Genomic DNA, 16,122 nt, shown 5'->3' with positions numbered 1-16,122 from the left:
GGTATAATTCTGATTCATCTGTTTTTATATGTCACATGTCCATTTTTGTTTACTGCTTTTATTATCATTTCTTTGTTTTGAACATTTGGTGTTTTGACTATTATGTGTTGGGAAGAATTTCTTTTCTGGTCCAATCTATTTGGAGTTCTGTAGACTTTTTATGCTCGTGGTCATCTCGTTCTTAAGAGTAGGAAAGATTTTTTTCTATAATTTTGTTGAAGATATTTACTGTGCCTTTTAGTTGATAGACTTCATTCTATTCTAAGCCTATTATCCTTAGGTTTGGTCTTCTCATTGTGTCCTGGATCTCCTGACATTTTGGCTCCTAAAATTCCCTCTTCCATGTTTTGTGGTCTGTTGCTAATGCTTGCATCTGTGACTCCTGATTTCTCTTTTAGGTTTTCTACCCCCAGGGTATTATCTTTTTGTGTTTTCTTTATTGTTTCTATTTTTGTTTTCAATTTTTTTATTTGTTTGGTTTTCTTCTCCTGTAGTACTTTGGGTGATTTCTCCTGGTTTTTCTGTTTTTGTTTGAGGGAGTTATTCATGCGCTTCTCTAACCTCTTCATCATTATCATGAGGTATGATTTCAAGTCTACTTCATGTTTTTCTGGTGTGTTTGGAAATCCACTACTTGCTGTGGTGGGAGAGTTGGGTTCTGATATTGCCAGTTTGTCTTGGTTTCCATTGCTTAAGTTCTTTTGTTTTTCTCTTTCCATCTTGTTATTTGTGATTATAGGTGATCTTTTTGTATCTGACTGGAGCCTGTCTCTTCTGTAGATCTGAGGTTCCATGGGCTCAGGAAGAAAGTTGTTTCTGAGTGTCAGCTCTTTGTGGGCAAGCAATGAGTTCTGATCGCAGTGACTCAGTTCTGTGTTCATGGGCTCAGGTGTGGGAGCTCTTGTGAGGTTGTTCTGGGTGCTCAGCCCTCTGCCCACAGGTCCTGAGTCCTACTGGCAGAGACCTGGCTCTTTCTCTAGGCTAAAAAAGAACCCTTTTCCAGAGAGCACAGCACTCTCTAATCTTTGAGAACTCCTGTAGTGACCACCCAGGGACTATGTGTCAGGCTCACCTCTGGTCCAGGTGTAAAAGCACCTGTGGAGCTGATCTTTGAGCACTGCCTTTCCTGGTCAGATCCGGAGTCTTGATGGCAGATAACTGGCCCTCACTGTGAGCTGGAAAGGACCCTTTTCCAGAGTGCACAGCACTCTCTGTGTGCTCTGAGAACGCCTGATGCGACTTCACTAGGTCTGTGCCCCAGGCTGTTTGCTGTTCCAGGTGGAAAGGTATCTTTTATGTTTTTATAATTAATCTTCTATAGAGCATACTTTTCCTTATCAAAAGCTTAAGGTTTCCTTATAGGATATATTCAATTCAAAGCATTGTCTTAATTGTTGATAACCATTAATTTTGAATAATTATTTTAATTGTTGTTATTATAATATTATTGCTTCAATTCTCCCTTTTCTCTCCTCTCTCAAGACTCTCTCATGTACTATCTCCCTTGTTTTCTTTCAATTAATGGCTTCTTTTTTATTTGACTGTTGTTAGGATATATGTTATATATGTATGTGTATAATAATATTACAACTTGTTTAGCCTAAATATGGGTAACCTTTACTTTTAAAGTGTTCATGAATTTTAAAGATTGCTTTGCTAAATATTTACAAAATAAAGTTAAGACTTTTACTAGAATTGGTGTAATGAAAAGATTGTTATTACTAAGTTTTAGAGAGATGTTAGTGGATAGACCCTCAATTTGGAGGCTATAGGAGCTTTATGAGTAGATCCTATTCTGAAAAGGTCTGCTGTAAAAACTGAATGCATGCTTGTTTTCTGAACCAAGAATTCCATTGTTGTATTCCTTTGAAATGTACTTAGGCATGAATAGGGTTAACCAATGTAGCCTTATTTACAGATGCCAAATTTAGGGAAAACATCAGGAACTCCTCAACAGTGACTATGTATTATTTGCAATCTCTTAACCACTGATTATTCAGAAGTGAGGATAAACAAACTTTTCACCTATCAATGAGATGTACTCTGAGAAACAATGCCATGCCAAAGACAGCAAACGTTCCTGTTGGAGATTCTGTTCCTAGGAAGTTCACAGAGCATGGACCTTAGAGCTCAGTAGTCTTTACCACTGCATAGAGGGCACAGGGAAGCCTTGAATTAACTGTACACTTCTATATTTGAACCAAACTGCTGCCTTTAAAGATATATTTATGATAAGTCTTCTGGCTATATACACTATTTTGAACTTTTTATTAAAATATTATAGTTTATCAAAACAGTTTCACTAGTAAAAACCATGTTGGGCTTAGGGAATTCTGTTTTAATACCTACAAGCTCACACCCTTGTTAAGAATACCATTGCTGTTCTTTCCCAAGTTTTTATCTTCCCTTCCAATTTCAATAGGACTCTTACGTTGAATTGGTATGTATTAATAATAATAACTCACTGTATCATGTTTTAAAACAATATATTTGTTACTTTATATTATTATGTTGCAAGAAATTAAATCCAGGACCTTAGATAGTACCTTGGCTTAAAATAATATCTTTATTTTATTTTTTGTAGCAAAAACAATCTCACAATATTTATTGTGATCTAATGATAATATACAAGTAAAATAAGATGAGTAAATATAACTCCCACCAGAAGACACCTTTAAAAACACTGAACAGCTTTCTCAACTTCTCCCATGTTTAACTATTGTTAGTTGGAAACACTTTGGAGCAGAGTAATATTATCTCCTTTTAGCATGATCCGACCCAGTTGTTTCCTTGACTTTGTTTTGGAATGGATTTCTTCTGACTCATCTAATAGGAGGTTCATGTACTCATCAAATCCAATAAAACAACCTTCTATTCACATATTCACTTGCTCATACAGCCACACCTGAATTCGAGATCTACTTTGCAAGTATCTGAAGATAAGGCTGATGGGCTGCACCATCTTCTGGCCCTGCTTGCAGTAGGCCATGGTGGAAGTGACAAAGACCACATGAAAAAATAATATCTTTAAATACATGCTTATTTGTGTAGTTTTCTTGACTTAATGTGTCCCATCTATTTAACCTAGATATTAAACGCATATTTATGTACTTTCCCCTGTGCATACATCCTGTATTTAGATAAGAGAGGTTTGAGGCAGTGCTAACAGTCTTTCCACTCTTCACATACTTTGGTTCATTGTGGAAGAAGGTACATACTTTAGGTATGGTTCAGAACAATGGTCTCAAATTTATATATGTCTAATTATGGAAAAAAGTCAATAGTTTCCAGATTTTCTTTTTATTTACAACTTTATTTTAAAGAACAAAGATAAATGTACAGATTTTAAGCATTTTTGCATAAAAGTATATAATAGATTTTTGTCAGTACTTGTTTTTTTTTTTTTAAAGTTTTGATAGTGTGATCAAGATCCCACCACTTACAATGAGAAAAAAGTACATGTAAAACAAGATGCAACCTGGAAATAGTCAAAATTTTCTTGGTGTGTAAAGATTTTTTTTTTAAACAATGAGCAGACAGTACATATAATACAGGGTACAACCTGGAATTTGTCAATGTGTTTTTGGTGGGTAAGGATTGAGCATGACTATTTTTTTTTGTTTTGTTTTCTTTTTTTCTTGGTCTTCATACAGTCTGTGAGTTGTTTCTGGGGCAGTGCGAGCCTCTGGGGTTAGCTTCCCACTATCAGTGACTTCATATTATGTCTGTTCTTTTGTGACTGGGTTATCTCACTCAGGATGATATTCTCTAGATGCAGCCATTTTCTTAAGAATTTGGTTAAGTCGTTGTTTCTGATAGCTGAGTAGTACTCCATTGTGTAAATGTACCACAATTTTTGTATCCATTCATCTTCTGAAGGACATCTGGGTTCTTTCCAGCTTCTGGCTATTATAAATAGAGCTGCTATGAACATTGTGGTGCATATATCTTTGTTGTGTATTAAAGTGTCTCTGGGGTATATGCCCAGAAGTGGAATAGCTGGGTCTTCAGGTAGTACTATGTCCAATTTTCTGAGGTATCGTCAGACTGATTTCCAGAGTGGTTGTATTAGTTTGCAACCCCACCAACAGTGGAGAAGTGTTCCTCTTTCTCCACAACCTCGCCAGCATCTGTTGTCATCTGAGTTTTGGATCTTGGCCAATCTGACTGGTGTGAGGTGGAATCTGAGGGTTGTTTTGATTTGCATTTCCCTGATGGCTAAGGATGTTGAGCACTTCCTCAGATGTTTCTCAGCCATTCGATATTCCTCAGCTGAGAATGTTTTGTTTAGCTCTGTACCCCATTTTTTAATAGGCTTGTTTGATTCTCTGGTGTCTAGCTTTTTGAGTTCTTTGTATACCTTGGATATTAGGCCTCTATCTGATGTGGAGTTGGTAAAGATCTTTCCCATTCTGTTGGCTGCCGTTTTGTTTTCTTGACAATGTCCTTAGCCTTACAGAAACTTTGCAATCTCATTAAGTCCCATTTGTTAATCTATGACCTTAGAGCTTGAGCCATTGGTGTTTTGTTCAGAAAATTTTCTCCTGTGCCTATGTGTTCTAAGGTTTTCCCTACTTTCTCATCTAATAGTTTCAGTGTATCTGGTTTAATGTGGAGATCTTTGATCCACTTACACTTGAGCTTTGTACAAGGAGATAACCCTAGAGGTAGAACACCTAAAAAAGAAACCAGATTTTCTTTTTACCTCTATCGTGTGTTTTTACAAACACCTTTAATGGTAAAAGTGTCATGATTCAGATCTTGCTTACCTAAGTATATAACATACCGATTGATGATATCTTCTGTTTTTGTTATTTGTTTTCCAGGACAGACTCTCACAATGTGTTTCTGGATGCCCTGAAGTTCACTATGTAGACCAGGCTGGCCTCAATCTCATAGAGTTCTTTCCTGCCTCTCATTAAAGTATTAAAGGTTGTATGCTACTATACCTGACATATCAGAGAAATTCTTATTCATAAGATAGTTCCTAAAATTTGTTTATGGATGTAGAGTATCTTTTACATTTATATTTATCTATGTGGATGTGCCTGGGTGATTTTATGTGCACCATCCACGTGCACATGCTTGTAGAAGCAACTAGAGGGTGTCAGATCCTCTAGACTTACAGGTGGCTGTTAGCCACCTGAACCGGATTGATTTGTGTGCTTGGAATATCACACAACACTCTGAAAGGCTGGGCCGCCTGCCAGCCATGATGCAGAGTATTTCGAGACAGGGACAAGAATAATTCCTGTGGTGAGGAGTGGTCATCGCCTCACTTTTCATCCACAGTAAATTATGGTGACTCAGAAAAGCAGAAAAGAGGGTCAAAGAGACAGCCATGAGAATAATGACTTTTTAGGAATTTCTGCTCAGGGAAAGACATGTAAATTCTAGACAAAAGGAATTGGGAGAAAATTGATAGAATAATGGGCCAAATGTGGAAAATAGGTTAAAAACTAGAAGTAAGGCAGGGACAGAAGGAGTGAGGACACTAGGAGTGCCAGAGTACACGGAGATGTTTTCCTAGTGACTTGCGGAACTGTATCACCTGGCTCTATAGCATCATCCCGTGGGACATTGAAATTAGAATAGTTTTTGTTTTCAATTTGTCTGTCATTTGAATGTTACAAATGGCTTGGGCCAAATGAGGCTTCACTGGTGGATGGGCTGCAGTTTTTACAGTCCAAGCAGCATGAGGACATTCTAGGAAGCAAGAGAGCCAATTGAGAATGACTAGCTGGAAGTCTTGAAGTTATGCTAATTAGGCAGTGATTAGGCTTCCCCAGCAAAGGCTGGGGTTTTATAGTGAAGCCTCTGAGACATGAAACTGGCACACTGATTGCAGATTTTAATGAACTGAGATGATTAGGTTAAGAAGCTGGTTGGTAATGTACTCGGGATCTTCAAGCTCCTTATCCTTCTCATTGTTTAATCCTGTGTGGCGTGAACTGCAAAGGGAACAGCTCCAAGCCTGTAGAAGTGCAATTATAGGAATTCGATATGGAAAGCATGATGTTTGCAGGGGCATTATGACAGCCAAAACACAGGGAAAATCCAAGGAAGAACAGTCAGACTGGGTGTGCAATCGGTGAGGAAGAAAAGGATCTTTATGATTGCAAAGCAAGCATGTTACCTTCTGAGCTACCACCTAAGTCTTTTTCCTTCTTGAGTAAACATGTTTACTGAGAAGTTCTATCAATCATTCAGTTCCTGTGGCTCACCAAGCACGTGGTAGTAAACAATACCGACAAGACACCCAAGGTCCCTTTCCCATTGTGATTATGATTAAAATTTTTATTTTTTAATTACGTAAATTGGTACGTATTTTTGTAAAAATATAGATAGATTTGTAGATGTGTGTGTGTGTGTGTGTGTGTGTGTGTGTGTGTTTGCCTGTGGAGACCAAAGAGGATACTGGATCACCTGGAGCTGAAGTTACAGGTGGTTGTGAGCTACCCAAATGTTGGTGCTATATCAGAGTTCTCTGCAAGAATGTACCATTTTTAAAACCTTGAGGCATCTCTACAGTCCCATTGCTTATCATTTATCTGGAGATCTATATGTTGTCCCAGTTCATAACGGCAGTTATATGGAAATACCATTGTACATCTTAAGAATGACAGATAACACAAATTCTTTTCTTACCATTTTGGGAAGCACAATGACCCGTGTTGAAACTGAATGCACACAGAAGCTGGACACACAGAGCAGGCAGCAGTAACCACAGTGCCCCGCAGAAAAGATGGGACTTAGGAGGAGGAGGCTGAAGGGAAATTAACATTTATACCTCAGTAGTGAGAGTTGGGCATGGCCACCCACAAAACCAATCTCATGCTAACTCTCCAGCCTTAGGATGGTGAAATCAGAAGAAATGACCTGTGGGAAATGTCCATCATAGAGTTGGTTGTCTCGTGCGCCAGGCAACTGGAGTCTGGCATCCAGAGGTTATAGCCGCTCAGGTGCAGCTCTCTGATGCCTGAGGTCTGAAGCAGGAAGGTGCTACTGAAAAGACAACAATGTGCAGGCAGGGTCCCGTCCTTCTCAGGCTTGTCAGGTTCATAGAGGTACCCACAGCAGGCCCTGGGGACAGTCTGTATGGCGGTTTATTTTAAAACGGTTTGGAAGAGTAAGTCTGCTTGCCAGCAGTTGGTTAAGAACTTTTGGCTTTTCATTTGAACTCTCCGTGGACATTTCCTTCCTCCTGTGTGGTATTTGAGTGGCTAGAGAAATACTTGGAGCTTAGCTAGGGAGAAGCTGAGTCAGGGTGAGGGTGAGACTGGAATGAGAAGGCTGTAGCTGTTTGTTTCACAGGCGCTTGCAGACATGCATTTTCGTCAGCATGGCCATCTGTGGAGATGGGTTCCTGAGGCCTCGGAGACTGCTCAGATCCGTGTGGTTCTTGTCCTCAGAAGGCAGGAACCCAGAATGCTTCTAAGGATGATTCTGGTTGCTTTTTAGTCACCAACAAGCTTGAGACAGGTTTTCTTCTCTACATACAGTCCTGCTTTGAAAGACCTCATCTGCTTTAAAGTCACTTTCCTTGAATCCCCTAGACTTTTATCAGAGATCACCAATATCCCAGTCTCAGAAACCCAGGTTCCAAAACCCCATCTGAAGCACTCTACAGTGGCCTCTCTACCCATCTCTCCCTCCCCTGCTCAGCCACCTCTTAAGACCTTGAAGCCTCTAAAAACTCAAGAAAACAAAACGGCAGCCAACAGAATGGGAAAAGATCTTTACCAACTCCACATCAGATAGAGGCCTAATATCCAAGGTGTACAAAGAACTCAAAAAGCTAGACACCAGAGAATCAAACAACCCTATTAAAAATGGTGTACAGAGCTAAACAAATCATTTTCAGTTGAGGAATATCGAATGACTGAGAAACAGCTAAGGAAGTGCTCAACATCCTTAGCCATCAGGGAAATGCAAATCAAAACAACTCAGATTCTACCTCACACCAGTCAGATTGGCCAAGATCCAAAACTCAGAAGACAGAAGATGCTGGTGAGGAGAAAGAGGAACACTTCTCCACTGTTGGTGGGGTTGTAAAGTGGTACAACCACTCTGAAAATTAGTCTGGAGATTCCTCAAAAAATTGGACATAGTACTACCTGAAGATCCAGATATTCCACTTCTGGGCATATACCCCAGAGACACTCTAATATACAACAAAGACGCATGTACCACAATGTTCATAGCAGCTCTATTTATAATAGCCAGAAGCTGGAAAGAACCCAGATGTCCTTCAGTAGATGAATGGATACAAAAATTGTGGTACATTTACACAATGGAGTACTACTCAGCTATCAGAAACAAAGACTTAACCAAATTCTTAAGAAAATGGCTGCATCTAGAGAATATCATCCTGAGTGAGATAACCCAGTTACAAAAGAACAGACATAATATGCAGTCACTGATAATGGGATACTAACCCCAGAAAGCTGGGCCTACCCCAGAAACAACTCACAGACTGTGTGAAGTTCAAGAAAAAAAAAACATTATACTCAATCCTTACACACCAAGAATACTTTGACTAATACTGGGTTACATCCTGTTTTACATGTACTTTTTGCTCATTGTAACTAGTAAGACCTTAATGCAGAATATCAAACTTTAAAAAAAGAGCCAAGCACTGACAAAAATGTATTTGTATACATTTATGCAAAAATGCTTAAAATTTGTTCTTTTATCTTTGTTTTTTTAAAAATAAATTTAAAGAAAAACAAAACAACAACAACAACAACAAAAAGATCTTGAAGCCTCACATGAAGTAGTTATGCCTTTGTCCTTCTTTTTATAGTTTATCACATAGGTATTTTAATAACTTGTGCAAACTTCAGTAGTCTTTGAAGGTGATGGGTGATAGGACACTTTGAGTGGAAAGGTGTTGCAGCTCTGTTAATGGGCACCCAACAATACTTAAGATACTTAATAAAAGGTCTGAGAAAGTAAAAGGGGCAGAGTTTGCCAGTGATGTGGAAGAGGGAAAGGGAAAAAACAGGAAAGGGAGGGAAGGTAAGAATAAGTAATAAACGGAATGGGTGAATATGAATCAATGACATCTCATACATGCATGGGCATGCTGTAATTAACTTCTTTTGTATAATTAATACACAGAAATCTAGTGGTGAATTGCTAAACCACGGAGCTCCTGGTGGGTGATCACAGTTCCTGCCCCCATCTCAGGCTTCGCAAATGAAAAGACACATACGTAAGAAACCTTTATATTTAATAAGCCTTAACTGGCTCAATGTCTGCCACCTCCAGACCTTCCTGCATCTAAATCTATTTTTAATCTTTGCTGTCTTGTTTCTTTCTGGGCAGCCTTCTCCTGGGGCACCCTTCCCTCTGCACCTACATTTCAGCCGTCTCACCCTTCTGTTCCTTCACTGTATGGTCAGTCCTAAGCCCCTCTCATAGCCTGGCAGAATCCCTTCTTCTCCTCTGCGTTTCTTTCCCAGGAACCCTAAAAATCTCCCCCTCTTTTTCCTTTTCCAACAATTGGCTATTGGCAACTTTATTTTCCAATCAGAGCCAACTGTGGGCAGCTTCCTGTAGCCAGGACACTGCAAACAGGGATTTTTGGACAATACAATTAACATGAGAACACATTTCACTATACAGAAATATTTATAAAATGTTGTTAAAACTAATAAGGCCCAAATATTACATTTGAGTTGGATTTTGAAAATTTTTTTTCAATGATAACTCTTAGATTTAACTTTTGGGAAGCCAGGAGGATGTGCTGATAGAAATAAAACATTGAAAGGAATTATAGTGTGATATTAAGACCAATCATACCATGGCAGAAACAGGTTTAGGGGAAAAAGGTATATTTGAAGTACAGAGTATTTCATGTGTGTGTGTGTGTGTGTGTGTGTGTGTGTGTGTGTGTGTGTGTGTGTCTTTGTGTATGTGTGCATGGGGGAGGGACATAAGTGTGAACAGAGGCTGGATGAAGGTACCAGGTATTCTCTCTGATTTATTCTTTTGAGGCAGAGTCTCTCTGTGCACTTAGAGTTTTCTTTTGTAAACATGTGAGCTTTAATTTGATCTCTACGACCCACATAAAAATACTGTGTACGGAGGCTCATGGCTATCCCAGTACTGGTGAGGTAAAGACTGATGGGCCTATGGGTTCCCTGGCTAGCCATTTTAGCCCGTGTATGAGGTCAAGTTTCAGTAAGTGACCTTTCTAAAAAACTAAGGTGTGCAGCACAGGGGAAGCTGCTATGAATACTGGCCTCCAAACACAGGCGCACATCTGATAACCACCATTTGGAGACCAACTTCCCTCACACACTTCTATGTGCACATACAACACATGCACACACATATTTTAAAAAGAAATTGCACTTTAGAGTCCTTCAAAATAGTCTGAAAAACACAAGATGCACTTGGTGAAAGGCACAGAAAAACTGAGCCTAAGACAGAAGGGCAGCAGGTTTATGTTTTTCATTACACATTCCCTCTGGGACAGCTCTCCCTGAGGAGAGGTAGGAGCAACGCTGGTTGGATTATCAAAGTTTTATATTAAAGTGATAAATAATCTCTCTGCACTAAGTGTCTTGGCATTAGAGCACATGGAGGAGAAACTTGATGACTGGTCCCCACTGAATCCTTAGGATTTTCCACAGCATCTGATTTAACTAAAAGTCTGTTCAGGAAAAGCTTAGCCATGTTAACAGTGTTAAATCACAGTTACTTCCATCAAACGCAAACAAGCCCTGCTCCCAGTCATTTGGAGATTCTGATCTTATCCATACAAACGTGATGATTGGCGTGCTTGAATGTGGACGCTGACTGTTCGCCATCTGAACCTAGGCAAATATCCACCAATATAAAGCTCACAATCACCAGGATAAAAGATGCATTTGGGGATTGAGAGGATTTGTCAGCCTTGAGAATTGCCTTTGTGCTGAGCTGGAAGTAATCATTGTACAATAATTAAAGCATTTAAAATATCCATGGTGTAATAGGGAAAGATTTTAGCATTTGCCATTTTCTGCACAATGGTTGATCTGCTGCATTCTTTTTTTTCTTTTTCCTTTTTTGTCTTCCCTGTGAATTCATTTATTGCCAGTGTTTTAGTAGTATTGTGAGCTTCATTGCATAATTAGTGGTATTCAGTTGCCGCTGTTTAACCTGAAAGAGCTGTAATTAGTTTTTATCCACGATTGGCATTTATGAACCATCAGGGTCATTGTCAAAAGGTATAAAGACTATAATTCTATCACCAGTATTTAAATCCCCAAAAACATAAAAATCTATTTTCCAGGAATATAGGGTTTGTGTGAGGGAGCGTTGTGTATGTATTCTCAGTAAGGAGTCCTTTGCTGTAGTGGAGAGTTATAATCCGTGCTAGGTAGGAGAATTCTAAATAACCTTGATCATACCTAACAAGTCTCCGTCTCATGACTTTTTTTCTAGATGTAAAGCCGACAATTTTAAGAGGGGAAAACAAACAAACAAAAAACAAAACAACCACAACAGAAAAACTACCAAAACCCACAAAGCCAAACCTTAGTGAGTTCTGTGCTCAAGCTACGCTGAATTTCAAACCAGTTCATATATTTAGTAGCCTTGGAGAGTTATTTCCAGACACAGATGAACAACACTTGTTCAGCACAGAGGATGGTGATTTTAAATAATATTTTAATTTTATTCATCTTTAAATGATACCTTAAATATTATTTAAAATCACAATGTCTTTCTAATGGCACCATCAGCTCTCATGGTTTTTAAGCTGGGTTGGAAGGCTTTGGTTCAAAGCCTTGAAGTCAGATAAACGTATTAGTGCTTGAATGTCTTGGAATATTGAACAGAAAAGAGGAGTGTGGAAGCAAATGAGAGAATATGTCTTGAAATATGCTTGATTAATACTGGGACACGTATTGTGGCACCATAGCAATGGAGATGTTAAGTTTCTATCAGACACGGGCACTTGTGTTTGAGTCCCAGCTACTCCTTGGTGACAGTCCTGAGAATCCTGCGTATTAGAAAAGTGGACCTGCAAGTGGTGTGTATATGTGATGTGGGAATACTTTGTGTGTGTGTATTTGTGTGTGTGTTTTATCTGGTATATGATGTGGGTATACTTTGTGAGTGTGTTTGTGTGCGTATGTGTTTACACTTGCCCTTAGTGGGGAGAAGAGGAAGATAAGCACCCTACCCATTCCAAGACTTATGTCCTTATCTTCAGGACATAAGAGCTCTGCTTCATCTGTGACAGTTCAGGTAAATAAAAGCCTTTTACCTCTTTCATTTTTGCACATTGCCTATAGGAACAGCAGTATGGACATGATCATTTTATTTTCACATGTGTTACCAAAACTGGGCTCACAGTCTGAAAAGAAAAATTTCTATTGAGTGAGCAAGAACTATAAGGGAAGTACACGTGAGCCCATTATCTGGTAACCTTTGATTGCCAGTAACCCGGCTCATAGCTACTGCAATTTATTTCATACACTGATTTTAGGAGGTCAGAGCATGTCACAAGAGACAAGGAAACAGAGACAGTGCAGAGATATGGTCACACGGTCTCTGCTTCTCACTCATGTCCTTGTTGCTTTGGTGTTGTAGATGCAGAGAAATTTTTACCTCTTTCTGCTGAAGTTGTGCTGACTGGACCTGTTCATTTGTGCAGCTGTCTTAGCCAATAAGTTAGAATCAATCTACAAGACCTCCTTTTGCATATAATGATTTTTCTCCAAAATTAAGTAAAAGACACACTTTGTGTTTCAAACACAATCAGTTTTATACTCACTGTGGACTGCTCTCATACATAAGGAAAAATAAATTGGTAGTTGAATTGAATATTTGGATTATGTATGCAAAGCAACAAACTCTTTTTTTGAGGAATTTGAGACTGAGTTGGGAAGGTCAAAGGCACAGATTGGTCATGTACACATGTATTGGTAAATATTGCAGCCATGATACTTGGTTCTATAAGCTTTTGCTCTATGACATTTTTATTTACATTTTTAGTTTGAATTATATACATCTAAAATATGTTTTCAGAGATGAAAAGGTTTTCATTTTTTTCTCCTGGATATGGAGGCCAGAGAGAAGAGAATGTGGGGGTGTTAGAAAATTTTAATTAAGAAAGAGGAGCCAGGAAATGAGAGATAAAGTAATAGAAAAAAACAAAACAAAACAAAAAACAAAAAACCGAAAAAAAAAAAACAAAAAACAAAAACAAAAATCAGGCTAGAATAGCATTCTGGCTAGTACTTACAGCTAACTGATAACTAAATAATTTTAATTGTTTATTTGAATGATCTGTCACTAGAAAAACAGAATTTCTGTAACAGACCACTGAAAGCGTTGCTGAATGCCCCGGCAGAGTTCTCATCGGCTGGATTCAGGTAGGTAGTGGGTGTCAACTGCATATCATGTGAGCTCTCTCTCGCCTCTCATAGCCCTCTCCACAGAAGGTCTCACACTACAATTTTGTGTGCAGATCGAGAATGATTGGAATTCCAGGCACAGAGCACACAATCTTATGGAGGTGCACCAGACCCAGCATGTGAACGCTCATGTCTTTATAATGGTCAAGGACTTTGTTAGTGTATAATATTTACATGAACAAAAGAGTTTCATCATGGCGTCTTGAAGGATGTCTATGCCCACGTTGATCAGAGTCAAAGCTCTTACCCATCCTTAAGTTCCTGCCTTACAATTTCCAGATTCCTTCCTAATAGTCTTATTTCTTTCATGTCTCTATTTCCCTGTTAAAATATTGCAGAGATGGGCAAAAACTTGCTAAGCAAACTGATTATTTTAAAATGCTTATATCCACGAATAAGCATATTTCATGTAATTTATCTTGCAAGTAGCATCTAACTTTATTTTATTACGATCTGATAAAATATAAGAAGTCATTTCAATTTTCTTATATGCATTAAGATATGGTTTAACATCCTAAAATGTAATATATTTTAGAAAAGTCGCCTAGGCTGACATCCTAGTTAGCTTTCTGTATTGATGTGATGAAACACCAGAAACAAAAACAACTTGAAAAGGAAAGTCCATCATTGGGGGAAACCAGAGCAGGAGGTCAAGCAGAAACCTGGAGACAGGAACTGAAGTAGAGACAATGAAGGAATGTTACTTATTGGCTTTCTTCTTCTGAGTTCTTAACCTACCTTTCTAATACAGCACAGGCCTACTTAAGGATGGTCCTACCCAAAGGGGAATGGGCCTTCTTCTAAGGATGGTGCTACCCACATGATATATATGCCTCAGATATATCCCCGTAGATCAATCCAATGGAGGAAGTTTCTCAGTTGAGGTTTTCTTTTTCTTAGTGTTTCAAGTTGACAACCAAGAATAGTCATTACAGCTGCTGAGAAGAATATGTGTTCTGCTGTTGTGACATGTTATATAGTTGTCTGGTAAGTCTATTTGGTGGTCTATAGCATCACATAATATTTCTTTGTTGGCTTTTAATGTGCAGTTGACATATATTCCTAAGAATGAGGTTGTGAAGTTACTGTTAGTTATTTCATTGGGTCTTATCTTTAGATTTATAATCAACAGTGAGTTTTATAAAATAGGTGTGCCAGTATTTGGTACATATATGCTAATAGATGTTATATTGTTTTAATTAAATAACTTTTGTCTTTTTGCCTTGAAATATACGTTTTTGGATGTGAGTCTCCAGAAATCTAAGCTTGGAATCTGTTTTTATCTCTTTGCTTTCAAGCTCTATGTATATCTTTGTGTATCTTTGCCAGTGGAGTGCACTTTTTGTTGACACCAATACTCTACAGAATCCAGATCCCCACCTCTTTCCCAATATTTGAAAAATTCGCTGAAATTCTTCTGTACAGATAATTTTTAAGTTTGGAATTTAATTGGTATCTAAAAAGTCTATGTAGGGTTGATACTTTCTTTTATGACTCTGAATATTCTAAATAATTCACTTTATCTATGAATCTAGTGAGCTACCTTCTATTTAACCTAGCTATTAATTAATTTATTTTTTAAATTCAACTAGTTAAGCATTCCATTTCCTAAATTGTAGTTAGTTACTTTCCTTCAGAACATCTGTATCTTCATTAAATTCTCTGCATATATCTTGCATTTTCTTCCTCATATCATTTAGCTCTTTATTTTTATCCTATTTTTAACTCATTTAGGTGTCTAACTATATTTTCTGTAAATAACAACCATTGCTATAGTTACATCTTTCAACTCTTTATCCAGAAGTTTATCCACCCACCGATCATTAGAACCAGATGATCATGAAACTATTGTTTTGAGGAGTCACGTTGCTTACTAACATTTTTTGTTGTTGTTGTTTAATTTGTCCGTATTGGGATTTATGCATTTAGGACAAGTCATTGGCTGGGAATTTGAATGTCTTATACTCTTTAAGATGAAGTAGTCACTGAACAATGGACAGGTCTAGGCCATGACAGGGTAAAGAAATAAATTATCATAACTTTGCTGGCCACTTAAACAACAGTTAACATCAAAGCACTAGGCCTAGTCTCACCTACCAGTCTGAGACAACAGAAGAAACCACAACCTATAGAGAAACAACAAAGTAAACATGGTCATGACCAGTTACAGTCAATTTCACAATGCCACTAAAATTAAAAAAAGAGGGGCAAAGATATATTATTGTATTTAATACAACATTAATGAGAAATGAAATGGCAAAATTCAGGCAAGTACCAGAGGAGAGAAAAAAAAAAAAAAAAAAAAAAAACGGAAAGAGAAGAGAAATAAGTAAGTTGAAAGGACAAGGAGAAAGATATAGAGATGGAGAAGAAATAGTTAATGATTAAATAAATAGTAGGAGAATATAAAATAACAAACTGGTACCCTGAGCCAGAGCTGACTCACCACCATTAGGACTCACAGCCTGCCTGCAAAGAGCTGAACACACAGAGGAACCTCAGGAGCGCTCTTTCTCCTGAGCCTATGGGTGAGGCCCCACTCTCTCTCCACTGACTATCTATGGGGAGACCATTGGAAACTCTCAGGAAGCAGGTAACACGTGGTTACTGGAAAACAAACTGTGCTCCATCTGTGCCCAGAGCCTGAGCCAACCCACCACCATCAGGACTGATGGCCTGCCTGGAGAGAACTGAGCACCCAGAGAAG

General features: G+C 38.3%; 1 pseudogene across 1 annotated transcript; it reads right to left on the bottom strand.

The window, feature by feature from the left end:
* Positions 1–2,722: 2,722 nt before the first annotated feature.
* Positions 2,723–2,989, bottom strand: LOC308430092 (small nuclear ribonucleoprotein E-like; annotated as a pseudogene). Its single transcript has one exon. The product of its transcript is annotated as a small nuclear ribonucleoprotein E-like (transcript).
* Positions 2,990–16,122: the final 13,133 nt, after the last annotated feature.

The sequence above is a fragment of the Micromys minutus genome (assembly GCF_963924665.1).
Source record: "Micromys minutus genome assembly, chromosome: 15".
In the NCBI taxonomy this organism is placed as follows: domain Eukaryota; kingdom Metazoa; phylum Chordata; class Mammalia; order Rodentia; family Muridae; genus Micromys; species Micromys minutus.
The sequence above is the reverse complement of the archived record's forward strand: the minus strand, read 5'-3'. Positions and strand labels throughout refer to the sequence as shown.